The following is a 12,288-nucleotide window of genomic DNA, read 5'->3' as shown; positions in this document are numbered from 1 at the left end:
AATTGCCAAGCGGAAGGACATCGTAAGTCGGAGTTTCCCGATTTAGCAGGGACGGGAGTGGCAAGGAGACGTTAAGGTACGTTTTGTTTTAATGAATATGTCCTTTGATTATTTATTATGTGCCAATTGAGTTCGGGTTTGTTAAATGCCTTGTGTTGTGAATATTATTGTTAGGGGCGACGTTCCTAATGGAATTACCCTATGGTGGCGTATGGATTGGTGGATGAAGGGCGTAAGACTTGGTGCAACCAAGCATTCCTTAGTGTTCGAGAAATGTTTCTACCAAGCCATGGGTATGGGCTTTGGTGTTCGGTCGTTAAGCGCGTGTTTGCTTTTGTGTTGAAGTTGGTGAACCATGAGGTTCGACGGGTGGATAAAACCCTGAGGATCGAGTGTTTGATCTCGATGTGTATGTTGGTAATGGAGTCTACGTGACGCGATGTTAGGTGCCTCTTTCATTCCTACTAGCGTGGTATTCGACTCCGATGGTGTTGCGGTTACATTTTGCTTAGGGTACCGGAGAGAAACCCTTAGGTACATGAGTGACTAGGTGGACATGTGACAAGTTATAGCAATCAGAGGATTGCAATAATAAAGTTTGTGTAATTTGTGGTGAACTCTTCGTACGAAGTGTTTAAGGATAGGTTAAAATCCTTTGTATGCTCATGGATAGGGCAAGGTATTGTGAAGTGTATATCATGAGATACCTTTATCTCGATGATATGGTTATGGAACAGAGTTCCAAGTGGGGGAGTTGTACTCTCGCACGAAGGTGTTCTAGTGTATTGAAATTGGACGATGCTCGTATGGATTCAGAGCTAGCGTTGAGACCTACGTTGGTCGATTGTGGTAAAAGTATGATTTAGAATAAATTGTACTTATGGTTTTGGATTTAAATTATCACGGAGGTGGTAATGTGACGAATCTCATTTAGAGATAATGGACGTGTTTGATCAGCAAGTAAGATCCCTCGGTTAAGGGGTGTGTGTGTCGAATTCTCTTTTAGAGAATTATTGTGTGTGCCTATGTACGATATAGGTGGTCCTTACTCGATTGTGTTGGAGTTGTGCACGCGTACGTATGATGCATGTGCAAAGATTCTGAGTGGGTGGAATGATTATACATGTATGTATATAGCGTATTAGTTGTGTGCTATGGTATGAACCACGTCGCCGGTAGTGCCATAGCATGTGTGGGTGAGTTATGATGTAAACCACGGAGCCGGTAGCATCATGAAAATGCGTATGGTGTGAACTACGGAGCCGGTATCACCATGACGCGGGTATGGTTAGTGTATTCCGTTAGGATTAACTATGGTGTAGCAGTGCGCGATGTTACACTACTCATTGTGATCGAGGCCAAAAGATCGTGTGTTGATGGTTAGTGTATTCCGTTAGGGTTCACTATGGTGTAGCAGTTCGTGATGTTACACTACTCGTCGTATGAAGCCAAATGAGCGTGGGTGATTGGTGGGTTATGGCCGCGATTCGGTCCGCTAACTTCATCATGGGAGTAGTGCTATATCGGTATGGTATAACGGTATCGAGAAATGCGAGTACCGATGGGGAATGGGAGTACCATTCCTGTGTTGAGATTTGGGAGGTGGATCACGTGTGGATGCGAATTCACGATGACGCGTGTAGTTTCGGTCATCTTATTGTGGAAGTGAGTCTCGTGTAGTTCGGATTCACAATGACACGTGTGGATACGGTCATTATATTGAGGAAGTGAGTCTCGTGTAGTTCGGATTCACAATGACTCGTGTGGATGCAGTCATTCTTTTGGGATAGTGATTCTCGTGTAGTTCGGATTCACTAGGGCGCGTGTAGTTCGGCCAATCCCGATGGTTGTGCGGTGGAGGTAGTTGAGTCGCGTGTGGTGCGGATTCACTAAGGCGCGTGTAGTTTTTGGCCAGCCTTCATGTTGTTGGATGTGTGAAATATTGGTTGTTTTATACGCCAATGGTGGGGTCGTAAGGACCATGTTGTGTGAACTGTTGGTTATTTTATATGCCAATGGTGGGGTCGTAAGGACCATGTTATGTGAACTATTGGTTGTTTTATACGCCGATGGTGGGGTCATGAGGACCATGTTGCATGATTAGTGATGCGATAGCCGTGTTTCGCTCACATGTTATTACTGGTGTGAGAATAGTCGATTTTGTACACCTTGGGATTTGCGTTGCCATAGTTGTTTTGGGTGCTATCGGTTTTAGGCGGCTACTTATGATGTTACGATAGTTGCGTACTGGTCGTATTGCGCACTACGAGGGATGTTTAGTGATAAGTGTTATCCGTAAGGATTCGTTTTGTTCGGTCTTCATCGTTTGGGTTGTTGACCTTAGGTCGAAACTTGGTTACTTTAGCATTGTACTTGTTAGGCGTACGCTAAAGGGTTGATATCTCGGTACGAGATTGGTTGAGTTTTTCCCGATATGAGGGATTGAGCAAGTTTCAGTGCTCGGATTTGTGGACTTGATAAATCGCGAATGATGATTTAGTATTAAAAGTGATTCGTGGAGAAGAATCGCCTCGAGGAGTTGGAAGGAAACAAGATGTTTCCGCGTATGTTAAGCGTTTGTAGTAGTTTTCGGATGTTGTGTGCATTGCATGTCTCGAAATGCTTGCACATGTGTAATTGGTATGTGGAATAATCTTCAATTTGATGATTCATGTGACGAAAGTCTGATTGGAACGTATGTTTGAGGACCATAAAGTGGGGGTCCGATCGGATAAGTGACAAGGATCACGAGGACGTGATCGATTGTAAGTGGGGGAGAGTTGTAAGACCCTGTTTCCTTTTCAGTTATATGGGACGCCGTCCAATTTGGGGGAAGCCGTCCAAGAATTGGGACGCCGCCCAAATGGTCTGACGGGCCAGCTGTGTAGTTTTTAGATTTTGAAAGGGGTATGTTGGTCTTTTCACTTGGTGGCCGGTTTTAAGCCACAAATGGGCAAGGTTGAGCTCATTCAACCTTGTCTTCACCAACACAAACACTCTCAACCATATCTAGAGAAAGAGTAAGAGTTTAGAGAGAGAGAGAGAGAGAGAGCTTGATTTGGAGAAGAAGGAGTCGGATTCTCACCAATGCTCGGGTTCCAAAGTTGTTCATCTCGTTCTTGGCTATGTTGTGGTAGTATTGGTAAGTTCAAACTCCGAATTTCATTTGTTTGATTTGAGATTCAATGTTAGGGTTTGAGCTTGATTAGTTGTGAAACCCTTTTAGATGATGAAGTGGGTTTATGGTGACTAGTTATTCTTGTCACTTGGCGGGTTTTGGGTTGGTGGACGTTTTGGCCAAGTTTAGGCTTTGATATTAGGTTTAATCACTAGGTTTAGTGATTATGGAAGTGTTGAAACCCTTTTGGGAGTATTTGGTTGACTAATTTTGAAATGGGTCAAAATTAGGGTTTGGTGTCAATTTGGGCAAGACGAGTGTTTAACACTTGTGTTCGGGTTTAATTGGCGTATTAGGACCATTCTCACTTGTGTTAGTGATTATTGGTTAGTTTGGACGCGGTTTGGTGCTTGGAAGTGCAATGGGTCGAAATTGCACTAAGTGTAGATTTGAGTTGTTTTGTAAATCCACTCTAAGTGTGTTGTTTGTATTGTGATAATGGAATAGGTAGTTTCCATTGGCGCGTTGCGGATTATTCGGTTGTATTCATCAAGGCGACAAGGTGAGTGTTAATATCCTATGTGCATATGTATGTGTAGGATGGGTGCGGGTCGGGTGAAGTGGTTCTCGGTTATAGAGCTCACTTCACATATAGGTGGATTTTGATGGACTTGCGTATATGTCCAATTGGCACGGTTGTGCGTTTTGGTTGACCACCTTTGGCGAGGTGCACACTTTGTGTGTACGATATCACATATGCTTGTGATGTGGATTAAACAACCCCAATGGCGAACGGTTGGTATTGAGTTATGATTGGAGAAGTGGATCACGTGTGGATGCGGTTTCACGATGACGCGTGTAGTTTCGGTCGTCTTATTGAGAAAGTGAGTCTCGTGTAGTTCGGATTCATGATGACTCGTGTATTTCGGTCATCTTATTGAGGTAATGATCTCGTGTGGTTGCGGATTTACTAAGGCTCGTGTAGTTCGGCCAACCTCGATGTTGTTGTGGCATTGAAGATAGTAATCTCGTGTAGATGCGGATTTACTAAGGCTCGTGCAGTTCGGCCAATCTTTATGTTGTTAATTGGTAGTCAGTTCCGGTATTGGGTTAAGGGGTTAACCTTGGACGTTTGTATATTGTTTTTATATTATCGTATTGTTGTGTTGTAGCTAACCCTCTGGGTGTAGCTTATTAGCGTTGTTCACATCGTCGTTGGTGAAATTATATTTGTTGTTATTATTAGCTTGATGCTTAGTGATCGTACGGTATGCTTAGCTTATCTTGCCTTTATGCTTGGATGCTCCAGTATGCGTTATTTGATTACTTATGTGGCGTGTCCATTTTATGCATATATATATGTATGTAGTATATTCTCACTCACTAAGCGTTAGCTTACACTCTCGTTGTTTACATTTTTATAGATTTGCATGGATGCGGTGGCTCGGGTAAGCGTGGGAACTAGTGGACTCGCGTAGTTGCTTTAGAAGATCGTGCTTTTGGATTGTTTAGGATTGGGTAGCGTATCCCCAATCACCATGCTCGGTCTATGTTTTGTGTTAAAACTAAAATGGGTCGAAATGGTCGCTTGTCGTAATATGGGTCGATGTGGGCCCGGTAATATAAAACTCTGTTTTTGTTATGGAAAACCCTTAGTTTAATTATTATTAACATGTTGTGAAAACCGTTTAGTTTAAAAGTGTCGGGAAGCGGGTTTTTCGCCCTTGTAAAACTGATCAGTAACTTGCAGTTTATTTGGACGCCGTCCAAGGAGCTTGGACGTCGTCCTGTCCTTTAATACTGGACGCCGTCCAGATAACTGGACGCCGTCCAGATGTACTGTTCCACAAAATTTTTTTAAGACATGTTTTTGGTCGGATAACGGGTTGGGTCGTTACAAGACTTCAACGAGGTTAGGGATGAATATGAAAGAATGAATAGTGTTTTTATCGAATGAATAGCGAAATGGTTTAACGCTTTCATAGAAAATCTCGGTTGATCGAGGTTCCAATAGGTGGTAATAAGTTTACGAGAATATGCGATAATAGGGTAAAGTTCAGTAAGCTAGACCGATTTTTAGTCCCGGAGAATTTCTGTCGTGTGTAGGAGAACATTTCAGCCCTCACACTCGAAAGGAAAATCTCGGATCATTGTCCTATCATATACGAGACAAATTCATTGACTTCGGACCTAAACCGGTAAAGGTCTTTGATGAATGGATTGAGGCGGTAGGTTCGGATAAGATAGTAGTTGATGACTGGAATCAAAAAGTTGACAGATGGAGGAAGGATAATGTCTTCAGAATTAAATTGAGGAATGTCAAATATGCACTAAAACAATGGAGTGCAAAACAGTACGGGGAGATTGACTCGAAGATTAGTGAGCTGAATAATACTACAGCTAGTTGGGAACGAGAAGCCGAGAGCATGTGTTTGTCTACATCAGAAAGAAATGAGTGCATGAGTGCCCGAAAAAAATGGTTGGACAAGGAGAAAAGCAAGGCAAACATGGCTAAACAAAAATCGAGGGCTAAATGGGTTTTGGAAGGTGACGAAAACTCAAGCTATTTCCACTCACTTATTCGTAAGAGGTATAAAAAGCGCAACATTAGGGGTTTAAACATTAAAGGGGTATGGAACGAAGATCCTATTGCTATAAAAGAGGAAGTTTTCAACCATTTCAAGTCTCAATTCTCAAAGAGGCCAAAAAATAATATGAAAATATCAGAGGCTACCCATCATTTTAATTAGAAACAAATATCAGAGGAGCATGCAGCTAAATTGGAAGGTGAATTTACTGAAAAGGAGGTTTGAGAAGCTATCAACGAGTGTTGTAGTTCGAAGGCCCCGGGTCCTGACGGTTTCAACTTTAAATTCTTCAAGAAGTACTGGGACCTCATAAAGAGCGATCTTTTCAATGCGCTGAATTGGTTTTGGACAAGGGGTGAAATCTCAAAAGGTTGTAATGCTTCTTTTGTAACCCTAGTTCCAAAAAAATCTGATCCGTTCGGATTAAATGACTTTTGACCCATTAGCTTGATAGGGTGTTATTATAACATCCTTGCAAAGGTTCTTCCCATTCGACTAAGAACGGTAGTTTCTGGCCTTGTGGGTGAGGTGCAAAGCGCATTTCTTAAAGGTAGATACATTTTTGATGGCGCTCTTATTATTAATGAAACTATCGATTACTTGAATAAGCATCGTAAGAAAAGTGTGATTTTAAGGGTTGACTTTGAAAAGGCCTTTGATAGCTTGAGTTGGGAGTTTTTAATGACCATAATGGAAAAAATGGGGTTCGGGGTTAAATGGAGGAGTTGGATTCTAGCGTGCCTTAAATCGGCATCTATTTCTAAACTTGTCAATGGCTCTCCCACCAATGAGTTCTGGGGGTGAGACACGGAGACCCTTTGTCTCCTTTTTATTCATCATAGCGACAGAGGGCTTGAATATACTTGCCAAAGCCGCCATTACGAATGGTTTGTTCAAAGGCGTGGAAGTTGGATCGGACAAGGTGGCGGTTTCCCATCTCCAATATGCAGACGATACAGTCTTTATTGGTGATTGGAGTTGTAGTGACCCGAACTTTTCCATGTTTATATATATTAATTGAGATTGATATTTACATGATTAAATATTTCCAACATGTTAAACAATCAAACTTGTTAAGACTTGATTAATTGAAATATGTTTCATAAAGACAATTGACCACCCAAGTTGATCAGTGATTCACGAACGTTAAAACTTGTAAAAACTATATGATGACATATAAATGGATATATATATAGTTAACATGATACTATGATAAGAAAACATATCATAAAGTATATTAACAATGAACTACATATGTAAAAACAAGACTACTAACAATGATTTTTAAACGAGACATATATGTAACGATTATCGTTGTAAAGACATTTAATGTATATATATCATATTAAGAGATATTCATACATGATAATATCATGATAATATAATAATTTAAAATCTCATTTGATATTATAAACATTGGGTTAACAACATTTAAGAAGATCGTTAACCTAAAGGTTTCAAAACAACACTTACATGTAACGACTAACGATGACTTAACGACTCAGTTAAAATGTATATACATGTAGTGTTTTAATATGTATTTATACACTTTTGAAAGACTTCAATACACTTATCAAAATACTTCTACTTAACAAAAATGCTTACAATTACATCCTCGTTCAGTTTCATCAACAATTCTACTCGTATGCACCCGTATTCGTACTCGTACAATACACAGCTTTTAGATGTATGTACTATTGGTATATACACTCCAATGATCAGCTCTTAGCAGCCCATGTGAGTCACCTAACACATGTGGGAACCATCATTTGGCAACTAGCATGAAATATCTCATAAAATTACAAAAATATGAGTAATCATTCATGACTTATTTACATGAAAACAAAATTACATATCCTTTATATCTAATCCATACACCAACGACCAAAAACACCTACAAACACTTTCATTCTTCAATTTTCTTCATCTAATTGATCTCTCTCAAGTTCTATCTTCAAGTTCTAAGTGTTCTTCATAAATTCCAAAAGTTCTAGTTTCATAAAATCAAGAATACTTTCAAGTTTGCTAGCTCACTTCCAATCTTGTAAGGTGATCATCCAACCTCAAGAAATCTTTGTTTCTTACAGTAGATTATCATTCTAATACAAGGTAATAATCATATTCAAACTTTGGTTCAATTTCTATAACTATAACAATCTTATTTCAAGTGATGATCTTACTTGAACTTGTTTTCGTGTCATGATTCTGCTTCAAGAACTTCGAGCCATCCAAGGATCCATTGAAGCTAGATCCATTTTTCTCTTTTCCAGTAGGTTTATCCAAGGAAATTAAGGTAGTAATGATGTTCATAACATCATTCGATTCATACATATAAAGCTATCTTATTCGAAGGTTTAAACTTGTAATCACTAGAACATAGTTTAGTTAATTCTAAACTTGTTCGCAAACAAAAGTTAATCCTTCTAACTTGACTTTTAAAATCAACTAAACACATGTTCTATATCTATATGATATGCTAACTTAATGATTTAAAACCTGGAAACACGAAAAACACCGTAAAACCGGATTTACGCCGTCGTAGTAACACCGCGGGCTGTTTTGGGTTAGTTAATTAAAAACTATGATAAACTTTGATTTAAAAGTTGTTATTCTGAGAAGATGATTTTTATTATGAACATGAAACTATATCCAAAAATTATGATTAAACTCAAAGTGGAAGTATGTTTTCTAAAATGGTCATCTAGACGTCGTTCTTTCGACTGAAATGACTACCTTTACAAAAACGACTTGTAACTTATTTTTCCGACTATAAACCTATACTTTTCTGTTTAGATTCATAAAATAGAGTTCAATATGAAACCATAGCAATTTGATTCACTCAAAACGGATTTAAAATGAAGAAGTTATGGGTAAAACAAGATTGGATAATTTTTCTCATTTTAGCTACGTGAAAATTGGTAACAAATCTATTCCAACCATAACTTAATCAACTTGTATTGTATATTATGTAATCTTGAGTTACCATAGACACGTATACAATGTTTCGACCTATCATGTCGACACATCTATATATATTTCGGAACAACCATAGACACTCTATATGTGAATGTTGGAGTTAGCTATACAGGGTTGAGGTTGATTCCAAAATATATATATATATAGTTTGAGTTGTGATCAATACTGAGATACGTATACACTGGGTCGTGGATTGATTCAAGATAATATTTATCGATTTATTTCTGTACATCTAACTGTGGACAACTAGTTGTAGGTTACTAACGAGGACAGCTGACTTAATAAACTTAAAACATCAAAATATATTAAAAGTGTTGTAAATATATTTTGAACATACTTTGATATATATGTATATATTGTTATAGGTTCGTGAATCAACCAGTGGCCAAGTCTTACTTCCCGACGAAGTAAAAATCTGTGAAAGTGAGTTTCATTTGCTCCCTTTTTTACTCATTACATTTTTGGGCTGAGAATACATGCAAATGCTTTATTAACTATTTTACAATATTTATATGTGTGAGTTTCATTTGCTCCCTTTTTTACTCATTACATTTTTGGGCTGAGAATACATGCAAATGCTTTATTAACTATTTTACAATATTTATATGTGTGAGTTTCATTTGCTCCCTTTTTTACTCATTACATTTTTGGGCTGAGAATACATGCAAATGCTTTATTAACTGTTTTACAATATTTATATGTGTGAGTTTCATTTGATCCCTTTTTACTCTTTACGTTTTTGGGCTGAGAATACATGCAAATGCTTTATTAACTGTTTTACAATATTTATATGCGTGAGTTTCATTTGCCTTTATACCCTTTTATATTTTTGGGCTGAGAATACATGCGCAATTTTTATAAATGTTTTACGAAATAGACACAAGTAATCAAAACTACATTATATGGTTGAATGATCGAAATCGAATATGCCCCTTTTTATTAAGTCTGGTAATCTAAGAATTAGGGAACAGACACCCTAATTGGCGCGAACTCTAAAGATAGATCTATTGGGCCTAACAAACCCCATCCAAAGTACCGGATGCTTTAGTACTTCGAAATTTATATCATATCCGAAGGGTGTCCCGGAATGATGGGGATATTCTTATATATGCATCTTGTTAATGTCGGTTACCAGGTGTTCACCATATGAATGATTTTTATCTCTATGTATGGGATGTGTATTGAAATATGAAATCTTGTGGTCTATTATTATGATTTGATATATATAGGTTAAACCTATAACTCACCAACATTTTTGTTGACGTTTTAAGCATGTTTATTCTCAGGTGATTATTAAGAGCTTCCGCTGTCGCATACTTAAATAAGGACGAGATTTGGAGTCCATGCTTGTATGATATTATGTAAAAACTGCATTCAAGAAACTTATTTTGTTGTAACATATTTGTATTGTAAACCATTATGTAATGGTCGTGTGTAAACAGGATATTTTAGATTATCATTATTTGATAATCTACGTAAAGCTTTTTAAACCTTTATTGATGAAATAAAGGTTATGGTTTGTTTTAAAATGAATGCAGTCTTTGAAAAACGTCTCATATAGAGGTCAAAACCTCGCAACGAAATCAATTAATATGGAACGTTTTTAATCAATAAGAACGGGACATTTCAGTTGGTATCAGAGCGTTGGTCTTAGAGAACCAGAAAATTTGCATTAGTGTGTCTTATCGAGTTTGTTAGGATGCATTAGTGAGTCTGGACTTCGACCGTGTTTTCTTTAAAAATGATTGCTTAACATTTTTGTTGGAAACTATATATTTTTAACATATGAATATTATGTGATATATTAATCTCTTAACGTGTTTGATATTATGTGATAGATGTCTACCTCTAGAACAAGTCCCATTGACTCACCTAATAATAATGAAGAGTCAAATGTAAATTGGAATGATTCGTGGACTGATTCACAAGTTCCCGAAGAGGAACCGGAAGAAGAGTCGGAACCGGAAGAAGAATCGGAACCGGAAGAAGAATCGGAACCGGATGAAGAAATAGAACCGGTGGGGAAAATAATAAAACGGTTAAGTAAAAGAAAATCCTCAACCAACCGACCAAGGTTAATTATGGTCAATGGTGTTTCCGCCAAGGAAGCAAAATATTGGGAGGATTACCAATTCTCCGATGAATCGGATTCCGACGAGAATTCCGATGATGTTATAGAAATTACCCCAACTGAATTTAAAAAGGCAAAAGAAAATAATAAGGGAAAGGGCATAAAAATAGAGAAATCTAATTCCAACCCCGATGAACTTTATATGTATCGTCAACGCCCGAAGTCCTTAAGTTGTAACAATGACCCGGGAACCTCTAAACCACCAGGTTTTTCTAAACCAATGTGGACAACGACGGCTCGTATTAGGGGAACATCATATATCCCTAGAAACTTGGCAAAACGAACCAAAACCGAAGAAGAAGAAACGAGCGAGTCGGAATAAGATAGTTGTATTCGTATGGTGTAATATATGTAATATAGTGTTCTTATGCTTTATGATATATGTAAAAATTGCTTGTATTAATAAGTATTTTTTTTTATGAATCTAACTCTTGTCTATTTTACAGTTTAAAAACACAAAATGGATAGACAACCCAATATTTTAAGAGACCTACCCGGAGACATGATTGATGAAATCTTGTCTAGAGTCGGCCAGAATTCTTCGGCACAACTATTTAAGGCGAGATCAGTTTGTAGGACATTCGAAGAACGTTCTAAGAATGTCTTGGTTTATAAGAGACTTTCGTTTGAAAGATGGGGGATATCACATTGGGAAACCCATAAGTTACGATGTGTTTACTTTGACGCATATATTGCGGGGAACCCAAATGCTATTTTACGCAACGGGTTAAGAAATTATTTTGACTCAATATATCCGAATATTGGACTTCGTGATTTAGAAAAAGCGGCTAACATGCAACATAAAGAAGCATGTTATGCTTACGGATTAGTAATGTTCGCTTCTCACCAAAGTGAGAACAAGAACATCGGGCTACAACTATTAAACAAAACGTTTCCACAAGTGACGGAGTCGGTAATTGGGGTAAGAAATGAGGTTTTTAGATTATTACGGGACTGTTGGACATTACGTAACCCTCGTCCCTTTGATGACATTACAACACGCTGTCTTATCAACGGCCATAACGGTTATGTTGCACAAGACCAAGGATGGGAAGTAGTCCTAGTAAAACCAGAATGCATGACTTGTTTCTGGACGTATGAATTACGTGTCTTTATTGCCTTTGCTGAACGACTTGTGTACTAGCTAGAATTGTCTTCACAACTATCTTGTATCAAAGTTATTGTGTGCTATATTTCATGCTTTATGTAAAATAAGCGGTATTGTAAGTTTGTAAAATATTGTATAAAAGTTTGAACGCGAAATATTATTATAATCAGTTTTTCATATAGAATTGTAGTAGTTGAATTGTATATTAGCTACTAAGTATGAACTTAACGGGTAGGTACTACCCGAATTTAAACTTATAAAACGCTAATATGAAGAAAAAGCTTTTATAAATGAGTTCATATTATGCTACGAAATACTATTAACTACTCTTAATATTCTGTATGATTAACTTGTTCCATTTAACTAT

This window comes from Rutidosis leptorrhynchoides, chromosome 8 (genome assembly GCF_046630445.1).
Source record: "Rutidosis leptorrhynchoides isolate AG116_Rl617_1_P2 chromosome 8, CSIRO_AGI_Rlap_v1, whole genome shotgun sequence".
NCBI lineage: Eukaryota > Viridiplantae > Streptophyta > Magnoliopsida > Asterales > Asteraceae > Rutidosis > Rutidosis leptorrhynchoides.
This window is presented reverse-complemented; position numbering follows the sequence as displayed.